This window comes from Oryctolagus cuniculus, chromosome 15 (genome assembly GCF_051225735.1).
Source record: "Oryctolagus cuniculus isolate XC-2025 breed Fujian yellow rabbit chromosome 15, ASM5122573v1, whole genome shotgun sequence".
Classification (NCBI taxonomy): Eukaryota; Metazoa; Chordata; class Mammalia; order Lagomorpha; family Leporidae; genus Oryctolagus; species Oryctolagus cuniculus.
The window spans coordinates 84,204,938-84,218,740 of NC_142881.1; the positions used below are offsets into that span (position 1 = coordinate 84,204,938).

General features: G+C 50.9%; 1 protein-coding gene across 1 annotated transcript in view; it reads right to left on the reverse strand.

The window, feature by feature from the left end:
• Positions 1 to 13,803, reverse strand: part of LOC149122138 (beta-microseminoprotein-like) — a 449,968-nt gene that overhangs the window by 330,268 nt on the left and 105,897 nt on the right. The window lies entirely within an intron of this gene.

Here is a 13,803-nt window from a genome sequence, read left to right on the forward strand (position 1 = left end):
ACAAAGAGAGAGAGGTCTCCCATCTGTTCATTCACTGCATGGTTGAAACAGCTGGAGCTGCGCTGATCCAAAGCCAGGAGCCAGGAGCTTCTTCCCAGTCTCCCATGTGGGTGCAGGGGCCCAAGGACTTGGGCCATCTTCTACTGCTTTCCCAGGCCATAGCAGAGAGCTGGATCAGAAGTGGAGTAGCCAGGACTCGCACCATATGAGGCGCCAGCTCTGCAGGCAGAAGCTTAGCCTACTGTGCCACAGTGCCGGCCCCCATGGAATATTTCAAAATGAGAGGCAGTCTACCCACACAGAGAGAAAACACTCTCATGCCGTATTCAGGGGAAGAGCAAGGAGTGGTACAGTGTATACAGAAGGAGGGCTGCACAACTAGGTCACTGTGCATCTACGGCCACCTCTGGAGGGAGCAGCAAGAGACTCGGGACCATGGCTTCAAAATTTTTTACTTTTTTTTTTAAAGATATATTTATTTATTTGAAAAGCAGAGTTAGAGAGAGAAGGATAGAAAGAGATCTATCTGCTAGCTCACAGGTGGTAGCTTAATCTGCTATGCCATGTAGCTCCTGAATTTTTATTTTAAATTTTATTGAAATGCAGTGAGAGAGAGAGAGAGAGAGAGAGAGAGAGAGATCCTAACTATTAGTTTACTCCTCAAATGCCCACAGCAGCCAGGGATGGGCCAGGCTGAAAACCAGGATCCCAGAACTCAATCCAGGTCTCCCAACTAGTGGAGCCATTGCCGGCTGCCTTCCAAGAAGCTAGAATTGAGAATGGAGCTGGGACTCGGACCCAGATGTTCTGATCTGGGATGTGGGTATCCCAAGTGGTGTCCTAGCCATGGTGCTGGATGCCAACCCCAGTATCAGTGCTTTAAATGCAGAGTGGGAGAGGGGAAGAGTCACTTTTTACCACCCACCCCTCTGTGCTCTGTTTTCTAAGACAGTCATATATATGTATTAGCTATTCAAAAAGAGAAAAACACGATACATATATGCACTGAAGGGTGTCACTCATTTAAGTTATTGTGGCTGGTAAGGAAAAAAAAATCACATTTTTCTTTGAAAGAAATAAAATATTTAGCTTGTTTTTAAAAATAGAGGAGTCATAAACCTGTTGTCAAGAGATGGAATCGTTTTACTTCCATCAGCTGAATTATCGTGGCAATATTGGACATGGTATCTCACAGTGGAGACAAATGCAGAGTCAGCACTGATCTTTCCAGTTCCAGCTTGGTTTTTCCTGCAGAGACAGTGCTGTCTGGTCAGAGCTCCCGAATCACCATCCTCAGTCTGCACTGCCGACGTCACCTCCGTTGATCCACCAGCCCCCTTTTCTTGGGGAGCATGGTTGAAAATGAGGTTTTCCTTAAAACGCTCTAATCTCTTCCCTTGTTAATTCTCCACCCCCTGCCTGACTCTGTTCCCTCTTCCCTGTACCCCAGTCAGCTGCCCCAGCCAGTCCTGCTGACCTTGTGGCCCATGTCCCTGGCAGCATCTGCTTCTGTTCAGCTCCTGCAATGCCACATGTATGGGTGGTTGGCTCAGCAACACCCACTGACGCCTTGGTGGGGGGAGTGGCTGAGCTCTGGGTGGCATTTGAGAGCTTCACACTCTTGACCTCAGCTTTGTTTCACCCCTGCCCCCCTGCCCTATGCACCCACATCCTCTGGGTTTTGAGGGAAGAACTGGGCTGGAGCCTGCTTATGCAAAACAGGGCTGTATTGGAAGGATCCCTGGGGAGGCTTGGCTGTAGTGGCCTCGGGAACCCTCGGGAGAGGCTGGGCACCCACCTCTGGTTCCTGTTCTTCCCTGGGCACCAGCTCCCTGCGTTCCTTTCTTTGGCTCTGTTCTCCACGATGGACATGGACAGTGCCTGAGCTTTCTGCCTGCGATCTCAGCCACTAAAAATGAATGGGCTTCTAAGACCCCAGTTCCAGGGAAGAGTCTCAATGGCCCAGAGTGGTCTAGGTAGGAGGGATCAGGCAAGAACATGGCAGCTCCCCCTACAGATGCCTGGATACAGGTGCGGACGTGCAGTTCCCAGCAGCTCCATGGACGCTGTCCCCTGCAGTCCCCGTGTGGAGGGGACTCGGAGGCAGGAGGTGGACTGGGAGACACGGAACAGAGAGGAATGAGGTTCTCACAGGAAGAATCCAGTGCACCAGGGCCCTGGGGGCTTCTCCAGCATGTCCTCCGCACGAGGTCGTGGTTTCTGCTGGAGTCGCCCCTGGCTCCCGGAAGTTGGGCCGCTGCGGGAAGGAGTTCCTTCTCCACCTTCATGGGAGAGACTGCATGCTGGAAATGCTGCCTGCTGCCAGTTTAGCCTTTGCCAGCCCCCCTTCAGCCTCGGTGAAGTGCCTGCCCAGGAGAGCATTGCCTGAGACTGTGTGTCTGTGCTGCCCAGGGGCTTCTGGGAATGGCTCAGTCCCTGCTGAGAAGCCACTGGGCAAGTAAAGTGATTGCACTTTTGAGGGTAGAGGCCATTGCAGGGGTAGGATGCTGTCATACCCGGCTCTGGTCCAAAGCAGAGGTGGTGGTGGGGGGTGGTTGGTGCTGAGGAACAGGCTGACATCGGCTTCAGAAGGGCTCTTCTGATTCCTGACAGGGCTGATTCTGAAGGGAGGTCCAGGGTTGTGTGGTGAGACCATTGCGATTCACGGTACCCCTGACAGCTGGAGACTGCAGAACTGGGGTGGGGCAGGAACACCTGAGGCCACCCTCAGGGGGTTTTAACTCCTCTGGCCTCCAGGGGGCTCCCTGCTCTTCTGGCCTCTGGCCTCTGTGTTCTCCTATGAGGGCCAGGTGCCTGGGAAGGGACTCTGAGAGCCCGCTGGGGTTCAGGCTATGGGCTGCAGCCCCCCTGTCTTGGCTGGAGACTATGTGTCCCCAGGAACTAGTGCTCAGGGTAATTTGAGTCCCCAGTTTGCATAACCAATAGGGCCATTCTGGCACCCTGCACCCCCTTCCCTGTTGTAACCCCTCCCAGTGAGTGATGCCCGAGGCCCCAGACACAGTCCCAAGTGCCACCCAGCTCACTTCCCTTCTGGATGCTTTGAAGCAGCCACTGAGCCATTGGTTCCATCTGACCTATAACGTGCGCCCAGAACCCACCCTGTTGCAGGTGCGCCTCTGATTCTCTCTTCTAGGGCAGTGCCAGATCCTCTGTTCACCCACCTTCAGCGTCCATTTCTCCCCATCCACCACTCTGCTGAGGGCCAAAGAGTTCATCCTTGGGCCACACGGGACTTCCCTCCTAGGAATCCTCGCACTGCCTCAGCACCGGGGTGGGGAGGGGTGGAGGCAATGGAGCACATCTCCCAGTGGCTGCAGGGGCTGCAGGCCTCTCAGGGCTTCCATGTGCCTGTGGAAGTCTGGGCATCACGTGACCTGGGTCTGGACCTGACTATGTGAGTCTGAGGCTGGGGGTGGGGTGGCCCCAGTGTGTGGACACTGACCTGAGTCTGCATTGCCCGGGGATTTGTGTGCACCATGTATGTGTGTGTGTGTGAGTTTCCAGGTGCATCGTGCATGCTTTCCGTCCCATGTGGCTCAGAGGGCACAGAGGACTCCCCCTACACCTCTGAGCGGACATCTGGGAGGATTTTTGTAACCTGTATGGAGCCACCCCAGGTTTATCCCCAAAGCAATATTGTGGAGAAAGGGACACAGCGTCACTCACAGCCTAATCTGCATTCTTTGCTTGTGTTTCTGCAAGCCCACGGAGGGGCGTGGTCCCTGGAGATGCTGTTCAAATTGGCCTTTTTTCGCCCTCCCTGCAGCTCCTGGAGAAAACCATACAGAGTTTGATATTTGCACAGCAACCTTGGCTGGACTTCTTATCACCGAACCCTCACTGCTGCCTGCTCGTTGACTCCCTCTGCCCTCACAGCAAGCCTTCACCTCTTCTTCTCTGTTCACCTACAAGCATCTGTTAACTTTCTCCACTCCTGTCTGGTGTCCACTCACAGCAGCCCAAGGATCTACTGCACAAAGAAGGCCTTTTGCTGGCGGGGTGTGGGTGGAGAGGCAAGACAAAGTCATTAGTGAACTCTGGAAGAGGCCAAGCTGGGCATGAGACAGGTGGGCAGTGGAGTGTCAGTGACTTTCCTCTAGAGCTGGCTGCTCTCCTCTCTCTCTCTCTCTCTCTCTCTCTCTCCCTCTCCCCTCACCCTCCCTCCCTCTCCCTCTCTCTTCCCTCTCTCCCTCCCCCCCCTCTCTCTCCCTCACCCTCCTTCCCTCCCCCCTCACCCTCCTTCCCTCTCCCTCTCTCTCTTCCTCTCTCTCTCTCTCTCTCTCTCTCTCTCTCTCTCTCTCTTCCTTTTCCTTCTCCTTTTGTCCTATGTGGTCTTAACAGAGCAGCTTACCTCTTATTCTCTGGTTTCTGCAATCTTGGGTCCTCACACACAATATCCTTTCAGTTAACAGTGGGGTCTTTGGGGCTGGCGCCATGGCTCACTAAGTTAATCCTCCACCTGCAGCACCGGCATCCCATATGGGTGCCGGGTTCTAGTCCCAGTTGCTCCTCTTCCAGTCCAGCTCTCTGCTGTGGCCTGTAAAAGCAGTGGAGGATGGCCCAAGTTCTTGGGCCCCTGCACCCACATGGGAGACTGGGAAAAGGCACCTGGCTCCTGGCTTCAGACCGGTGCAGCTCCAGCTGTTGCGACCACTTGGGAAGTGAAGACCTTTCTCTCTCTCTCTCTTTCTCTCTCTCTCTCTCTCTGTGACTCTGTCAAATAGATAAATAAAAATCTTAAAAAAAGACCAATGGAGTCTTTTGGAGTATATTTTTCGCAGAAGGCAGCAGAAGGATTGTAACTAACAAAGTATGTCTCCCATCACCGTACGTGTTCTCTCCTGTCCGGACACACGCTGGAGCCTACACATCTCATCAGAGATGCTGGCCTCCCTGGGTCTCAGTCCACTCTAAGCTCCATGTGGTGCAGAGGGCACAATGCCCAGTAGCTCTGGGACAGATGAAGCTCCTCATGGTTGTTCACGAGGAGCTGAAGGTGGCATTGATGGTACTTGTGGCACATCATGACCCAGCCATCTTTCTGCACTGTTCTCTCCCTGGCACAGTGGGGAGGAAGCTTCTGGAAGAAATGAGAGGGAGTCTTTTGCTCTAGTTCTAGGTATAGCCCCATGGTGCTTAAATAATTCACGTGTTTGGAAAATAGCAAAATCAATGTTTTGTGTTTAAATTTCAGCCATGAGGAACACCCTTGAAGCACACAGATTAGGAGTTAGACTCCAGTCATAAACACCATTGCTCAGCCAGGTGTTGCTACCACTGGAGGCTCATAAGTTGGAGCCGATGGGACTCCATGCTCAGAGCCCAGCAATCCAGTCTGGTGGCTGGGCCTGGCCCTCCTGGGACTCCATATGAAAAGCAGAGTGACAGATAGATAGAGGGAGAGATAAGAAGCAATCTTCCATCCACTGGTTCACTCCTCAAATAGCCAGCTGGGCCAGGCTGAAGCAGGAGATGGGAACTCCATCCAGGTCTCCCACATGGCAGCAGGGGCCCAAGCACTTGGCCACCACCTGCTGCCTTCTCAGGTACATTAGCAGGGAGCTGGATTGGAAATGGAGCACCTGGGACTCAGACCAATGCTCATATGGGATGCTGGCATCCACAGGCTGAGGCTTAACCCACTGTGCTGCAATGCTGGTCCCATCCCACTTGTCTTTTTCTGGTGAGACACCAGAGGCCTGGATTTGGAAGGCTCATCAGCCAGGAGTTAGGGACAGAGCAACCATCCAGGAGTTTTAATCAGAAAGGAGTGGATTCAGGAAACTAGGAGGAAGAGCTGGGCAGGAGGCTGGGCTCAGGAGGTGCTGCTGACTTCTAGGGGCTCTGGGCAGGCTCAGAGAGCTGCTCTCCAGGAGATCAGAGACTGTCTCAGCAGCTGGCAGTGGGTACATGAGTGGTAGCTGGGATGAACCCTGGAAGCTGTTGGCACAGCCCCATATCTGCCACTTGGTGACACCTGTGGCTGCCATGGGAGGAGATCGTGGCTCCTCCCCCACTTCTGCCTTCCGGCTGTCATTGCAACCTCACAGTAGCTGCATCTCACACAAGTCCTGCAGGCAGGGGAGTCCTGGAAGTGTGGTTCCCAGGCTCTCAGCCCCACAGTCCTGGAAGGTGCTGAGAGGGCAGGGCTGTTCTGGGGACCACGGGTGTCCTTTTTATCATTAGACTTGACAAGGGGCAGAGCCCACTCCAGTGTCTCTATTAATAGAATAAGCTTATGATTCTTCACTCTGCTATGATTCCCACCTGCTGCACATTCAGAAGGGACTAGGGAGGCTAAAGTAATGGATAAAATCTCCTGGTGCCATGACACAAGCAAAACAACCCTTGCATTAAAATATATGAGAAACCAGGATGGAAATGCACCCATAACTTTGAATACTACTCATTTATTTCATGTTATCTCCTGAGGTTCTCCTATAATATCCATTATTTCAAATGTTCAAGTATTGCTTTCATCTTGAAAAATATGCTTAATAAACTTAAAAAAGTATTACTGCCGTGGAAAAAATCCAGAAGCACGATATCCATTTTGTTATATGTATAATATATAATCTATATGTATTTCAAAAACATTACTTTAATGGCTCTACATTATTTAGTCATATGGATTTAACATTTGTACATAAATCTTTGCCTCGACTTTAGTTAATTCCTTAGGATAGGTTTCTAGAAGTGGGCTGCTCATCCAGAACCATGAGTTAATTGCTTTGCCAGTGTTGAGAGTGATTACCTACCACTAGCCGCACACAAGGCTGCCCTTCTCGGTCACTTTGTGAACATGAGAGCAAACTGTTTATCTTATAAAAAACAAAAACAAAAAAGGGCCTTGTCATTTTTATGGACAAATAGTTTATGATGCTATAGTTTTGCTTTTTTAAAAAAATTGTTTTTATTTATTTGAAAGGTCTAGCAACCAAGAGTGAGTGAGTGAGAGAGAGAACTTCCATCCACTGGTTCACTTCCCCAGATGCCTGCAACAGCCAGGGTGTGTCAGGACAAAGTCAAGAAGAGCCAAGAACTCTGTCTGGATCTCCCACCTGGGTGGCAGGAGCTCAAGTACTTGAGACAGTCATCTGCTGCCTCCTAAGGGTGCACGTTAGTGAGAAACTGGATCAGAAGCCGAGGTGGGACTTGATCCCACGCATTCTGATGTGGGAGGCGGGCATCCAAGTGGCAGTTTAACCTGCTGTGCCACAACACCTGCACCATCATTTCTTTGATTTTCACCAGGGAGATTGAATTTTATGATTTTCATTATTTAGGTCCTGCATATGTCTTTTACAAAATACTTATTGTTATGTAGGTACTGTCAGCTTAAGGCACAACATTCAAAATGAACAGCATGACATATGGTGATGGTTAAGACTGCTTCCTGCCCTTCTGCTGGGTCAGGGTGCCCTGCCATGAGAACATGTGCCTATTTGTTAGAGTATACTCCAGAGTGTTGTACATCCATGTAAGCCACAACACACACGTGAACACATATGTAATGTATACACACTATTTTTAATTTTTACAAAAGTGTAGAATATTATGTACATCACTTTGAAACTTTTTATATCAATGTAAATTACAGCACTTTCCATGTAGTAGCACAAAAATTATGTCACATTTTTTTTAATGTCTGTAACACATTCTAATGTACTATCATTTATTTAACCAGTCTACTACCGATAGTCATTTTAGGTTATTTTTCATTATTATAAGCCATGCTGGAATCAATCACTTTGTATTAACTAATTTTTAAACATTTAGATTTATTGAATTGGAGTGCTTAAATGTAGATTATGTATATTTTAAATTTTAATACCTATAGCATAATGGATATTTTTGGTAACCTTAATAAGAAAAAAAATGCCTAATTCAGAAAGCTTAACATTTTATGAAATTTTTCTATACATTTTTCTACACATAGTTATATTTACATATAGTTTGATTACAAAGTGTTTGTGATTAGAAGAAAACAACTACCCTCTTCCTGAGCCATGCTGGGATTGCAGCCTGGGAGTGTGTTCCAATAGTAACATCTGTGCTGAGGAGCTGTGACTGGGACATGGGGTACCCTAAACATGATGTCTAGGGGCTGGCATTGTGGTGTAGTGGATGAGGCCACCGCCTGCTATACCGACATCCCATGTGAGTGCCAATGTGCATTTCTGCTACTCCTGATCCAGCTCCCTGCTGATGGCCTGGAAAAGTGGCAGAAGATGGCCCAAGTACTTGGGGCCTTGCCACCCATGTGGGTGACCTGGAAGAAGCTCCTGGCTCCTGGCTTCAGCTTGGCCCAGGCCTGGATGGTGCAGCCATTTGGGGAGTGAACCAGTGAATGGAAGATCTCTCTCTGTCTCTTCCTCTCTGTGTAACTCTGCCTTTCAAGTAAACAAATAAATCTTAAAATAAAATAAAACAAACCATAATGTGTAGGTGTGTTATGAGAGTGTTTCTGGATGAGTTTGTGTGAGTCAGGGGGCTCAGTGATGTAGAACCCCTCCCCAGGGTGAGTGGCGTCTCCTAACCCATTGATGGCCCAAACAGACCAAAACGCTGAGAAAGGACTTTACCCCCGTCTCCTGCCTCATCATCGAATTGGGACATCTAACCTCACTTTCTCCTGCCCTGGACCTGGAATTAACACCACTGGCTGCCTTGGTTCACAGGCCTTGGACTCAGATTCAGTTACAACAGCTGGCTTTCCTGTGACTTCAGCGTGCAGACTGCAGATGGAGGGACTTCGTAGCCTCACATTTCTTGGGAACCAGTTCTTCATAATATCTCTCCTTTTGTATACAAAGCTATTCAAAAAATTTGTGGAAATCAGAATTAAATGATGTTTATTGTAGTGCAAAAATATTTTAAATCTATGCATAGGAGGACTCTTCAAAAAGCTCATGAAAAATGCCTATTATGAAAAAACTCTTCATAGATTTTGAAATGTTTTGCACCAAAATAACTGTTTGAAGTCCCCTGGTGTATCTTCTATGGGTTGTTTCCCTGGAGAACCCCAACTAACATCAATGACTAATAATTACATATATGATCTGCAGTCACTGGTTTGATAACTTTACATAGAAACAACAGTTTATTTGTTTATTTGAAAGGCAGAGTTACATAGAGAGAGGGAGAGAGAATCTTTCATCTGCTGGTTCACTCCCCAATGGCCCCAATAGCCGGACCTGGGCTGATCCAAAGCCAGGAGCCAGGAGATTCTACTAGGTCTGCCATGCGGGTGCAGGGACCCAAAGTACTTGGGCCATCTTCCACTGCTTTCCCAGGCCATAGCAGAGAGCTGGGTGGGAAGTGGAGCAGCCAGGACTTGAACCGGAGCCCATATGGGATGCTGATGTTGCAGCTGGTGGCTTTACCTGCTATACCACACAGCACTGGCCTCTAGAAACGACTGTTGACTTCTTTTCATAACCATGTGCATTTGGTGTGGTTAGTAACACTTCCATTTGAGGGAACTGAGGCACGAGACTTTAAATAACACACCCAGGGCCATGGGACTGTGAGTGGGGCTGGGATCTGGGCTGTGCAGCCCCAGAGCACTGCAGCTGAGCCCTCTGTGTGACCAAACAGCGAGGTTTAGTCTCAGGAGTAGTGAGTCCAGCTCTTGGGCTGACAGCATTGCCTGGTACTTGTGAGATTCAGTGACAGGTCCCAGTCTAATTCTGGTGAGGAGGGGAGGGCACAAAGCTCTACTTTTTTTTTTTTTTAACTAGCTGTGCCCTTGGTCTTTTCCCCAGAATGTTTTTATTTCCTTAAGTTTTTGAGGTGCACGACCATACAGCCTGTGAATACTGTTAATTCAATCTCTTCTTTCTTTTCCAGTTCTGCCCCCCACCCCACTTCATGTGTTGGTTCAGACTTCCAGGATGCTCTCTGGAATGCTGATGGCTTTTCCCCCTTCAGGTGAGTGCCTGTGTGGCCATAGCATTGGTTGTCTTTCTGGACAGATTAGTGACCCTGCTGAAGTTCTTGCCTTCCTGTTGTCACTTATTAAGGTCCTTGTGAAGGGATGGGAGTCTCATTCTGTTGGATGCCTGGGCAAGGGGTCTCCCACAGGAACATTAGCACTTATGGCTGCCTGTGTTCTGGTCATCTGTTTCATGTAACCAACTTTCCCAGGGCGATGGCTTGAAACAAGGGCCTCCATTTGTTTTACTCAGGAAGTGCAAGCTGGCATGGCTCAGGGGGCAGTGCTAGAGTGGAGCTCAGAGCCTCAGGTGTGGAGGTGTGGGGGAGTGGGGGCTGGCAGGGCCTGCTGTCTCTGCTACAGCTCTGAGGCCATCAGCTGGGATCAACCCAGCCAGCATGGGATGGGGGCTCCAAGTCGCTCTGATGCTGGTTAAAAAATAAATAAATACAAGCAACCTTGTGTTGGTAGCTAGATAGACATTAGCCTATGTGTGTGAGAGGCTGAAGAAAGTGGGAATTTTTCAAGAAAATGGAAACCTCTGTGCCTGTCCAGGAAGTCCATACCTAAAGCACTGCTTTGTTGGGTGGGTTTCGGCTTAGGGGACCATTTCCCGCCCTATACCCAGAGAGCTATCGGGTCCAGTAGTGCCCTGCTGAGAAGATCCTGGGGGGAATTTTAGGAATTCTACACCCAGGAAGCCCTCCACCCAGCAATATCCTGGAGAGGGAGCAGGGAGGAGAAACAGGGGCCCACACCCATGTTCTATGAAAACTGCCGTCTGAATGCAAACCAGGCCCTCAGTTCTTCCCCAGATGCCTGCCTGGCCTGGCAGGTGTATTCGATTCATGAAACATGCCTGGCTGCTTGCTGCTACACTGCCTCACACCCCCTACCCCCAACTCTGTTGTGCAAAGACAAGAACCTCCTGCAGTTACACCTGGAGTAGCCTTGGGGAAGAAACAGCCCAGATCCCCTGAGAGGCAGTCAGAGCTGGAGGGGAACCCACCCCTTAGTCCCCTCCAGGGAGCAAAGAAGCCCTGAGGCCAAGACACAGGGCTCTTGTCCAGGGAGAGGGGCTTCAGTCCTGGGGAAGCCAAAGGGACTGATGTAGACCACGCAAAAGGCTTAAATCTGGTGACACCCCGGCTGCTTGATCGATGGTGTCAGCCTTCGAGAGGGTCACACTTGGAATTCACTCCGAAGTCTGCACTGCGCATGCAGGGCGGGCAGCAGGATGTGGTTTTCAAGATAATGAGGCTGTGTAAGGCATAGACGCGTGAATGAATACATGAAAGTCCTTGCCAATGGGAGCCCCGTGAGAGCTGGGTCCCTCTCTCCTGTGCACCTCCAAGAGCAAACTCCCCAACGTGCAAACCAAACGCTCAGCTCAAGTGGCAGCCATCCGGGCCCCATCCCAGTGCCATTGCTCAGCTGTGACCTTGAGCAAGTTGTTTCATCTGTCTCTGCTTGTTTGTAAAATGGGACAAAAATCATACCTACTACCTGGGAATGTAAGGCTGATTTTTATGTATTTAAAAATGATTTGAAATAGAGGGGTGGAGAGAGAGAGAGACAGAGAGAGAGAAAAAGAGAGAGAGAGAGAGAGAGAGAGAGAGAGAGATCCCAAATGGCCATGTTGGCCAGAGCTGGGCCAGGCCAAAGCCAGGAGCACACAGCAGGCAGAACCAGGGCACCTACAGAGCAGTGGCAGCAGGGCTGCTAGACACTGTGAGAGCCCCTCCCCTTGACCTTGAAGTGCTGGGGGAGTCTCTGTCTAGAGCAGCTCCTTAGTGAGTGCTGTTCTACCTGCACAGGGTCTCTTTCCAGCCTGGGTGTGGCTCCATGTCACTGTGTGCTCTCAGAATCTGGGAGCTGGGACCCTGGCTATCTCCTAGCACAGATTTTGCCATTTTCTTATCCCTTATGGGGTCTTAATGATGGGGGAGAGGAGCGATACGTGGACATCTGATGGTGTTTTACCCCTAGCCCCCCAGCACTCTCCTCCTACCATCTGCACACACGATAGCATGCTTCCTAAGGCCCTGCCCAGGCCTCCCCAGCTCTGCGAGACTTCCCTTTCTGACCCCGGGCACAATTCCACTTCTTCCTCTACCACTTTATTTTCCCTTAAGGATCCTTTGCTTTTTGGATACATAGCATCATGTATTAGGACAAACACTATAATAAACATTGTTAAAATTTAATTTTTAAAAATATTTTTATTTATTTGAAAGTGACAGAGGGAGAGAGGGAGAAAGGGAGGGAGGGAGGGAGGGAGAGGCAGAGAGAAATCTTCCATTTCATGGTTCACTCCCCAAATGGCCACAACGGCTGAAGCTAGGAACCTGGAGCTCCATCCAGGTCTCCCACTTGGGAGGCAGGGGCCCAAGTACTCTGGCCATCATTGATGTCTTCCCAGGCGCATTCGCAGGGGGCTGGGTTGGAAGCAGAAGAGCGGCCACTCGGACCAGCACAGAAGCTGGCATCGCAGGCAGCGGCTTAACCCGCTGTGCCACAACACCAGCCTGTGTGTCTCTAGGATGCCTGCTCCAGGTGCTGCTGTCACTGACATTTCACAGGACAGCAAATGGAAGCTAGGAAGGTGAGGGACTTTGCCAATGGCTCAGCTGTCCAGTGGCAGAGGCGCTGTGGAATCAGGTCTGTCTCTCTCTAGGTTTTCCTCTCCCCCACCATGCTGGACGCTGGACAAAACCTGGACACCTTGTGTCCCCTGCAAGCCTCCTGCAGGTGGGATTGCAGCCCTCTCACTCTCACCTGACCTGCTTGGCCTTTGTGAGATGGACAAGAGGATGTGGAAGGTGGCTTTGTGTCTGGGTGGGGGCAGGGTGAGTTTTAACCATATTTTCTTGGACTCTGCATTTTGTCTATTTGCTGTCTGTTCACCCCAGAGCCACGTTCACTAACTGTGACTTTCACCTTTTGTATTCTTGATGCTCTGACGCGTGAGCCCCTGAAGAACTGGGAACAGACCGTGCCTCCCAGGGCTGGCTGATTCCCAGACACAGTAGCAATAGCCTCAGCCATGGCCTCGGGAGACACCACACAGCGTGGAAGAAGGCTGGGCCCCTGCCCTGAGCACCTGTGACAGGAGAAGCAGGTGGGGCCAGACACACAGAGCGAGTCCACGTCTCTGTGATGCAACCTCTGCCTTGTGCTCACAAACGGGGTGTGGTACAGATGCACACTCCCATCCAGCACAGCCGAGGCCGGGGCCAGGGCTCACGTTCTAGGGGGCAAAGGCCACATCTCTCCCTCATCAGAATGCGGGCTCAGGTGGGCCTGGCTGGGACCCGAGGGCTCTGACCTACAGACCCAGAAGAGCACAGAGAAAGGCCCCGTCCCCATCCCTGAGGGCACCTGGAGTCACCAGGCAGCCAGCTCTGCAGGCAGCAGCAGACAGCTGTGCCACAGGAGGCCGTGGGGAGCTGGGACAGGTGGGGGCAGAGGGGATGGGCTCAAAACAGGTCGCTGTACTAGACCAGGGCCGGGCCTGGGGCAAGCGGGGCCAGCCCACAGCACCCATGGCAGCCCTCCCCCCAGCAACTCAGTGCAGACACCAGGGCTCAGTAGTACAGAAAGGCCCTGCTGGCATCCCCCTAGGACCCAGCCGAGCATGCTGGGGGCCCTCTCCCGGTGTCAGGGTGAAGAGGAGCTGGGTTCCAGAATATACAGGACAGAAGGGAGAGACATGTGGGGGCAAGCCAGGGATGCTGCACACGGCTGCCCAGGTCTACAAGAGCATAGAGGTGACTCAGGCCCTCCCACCATGACTGTTCCTATTGTGCCGATCTGTCCCAGAGGTCACGGGCACTCACAGCTGC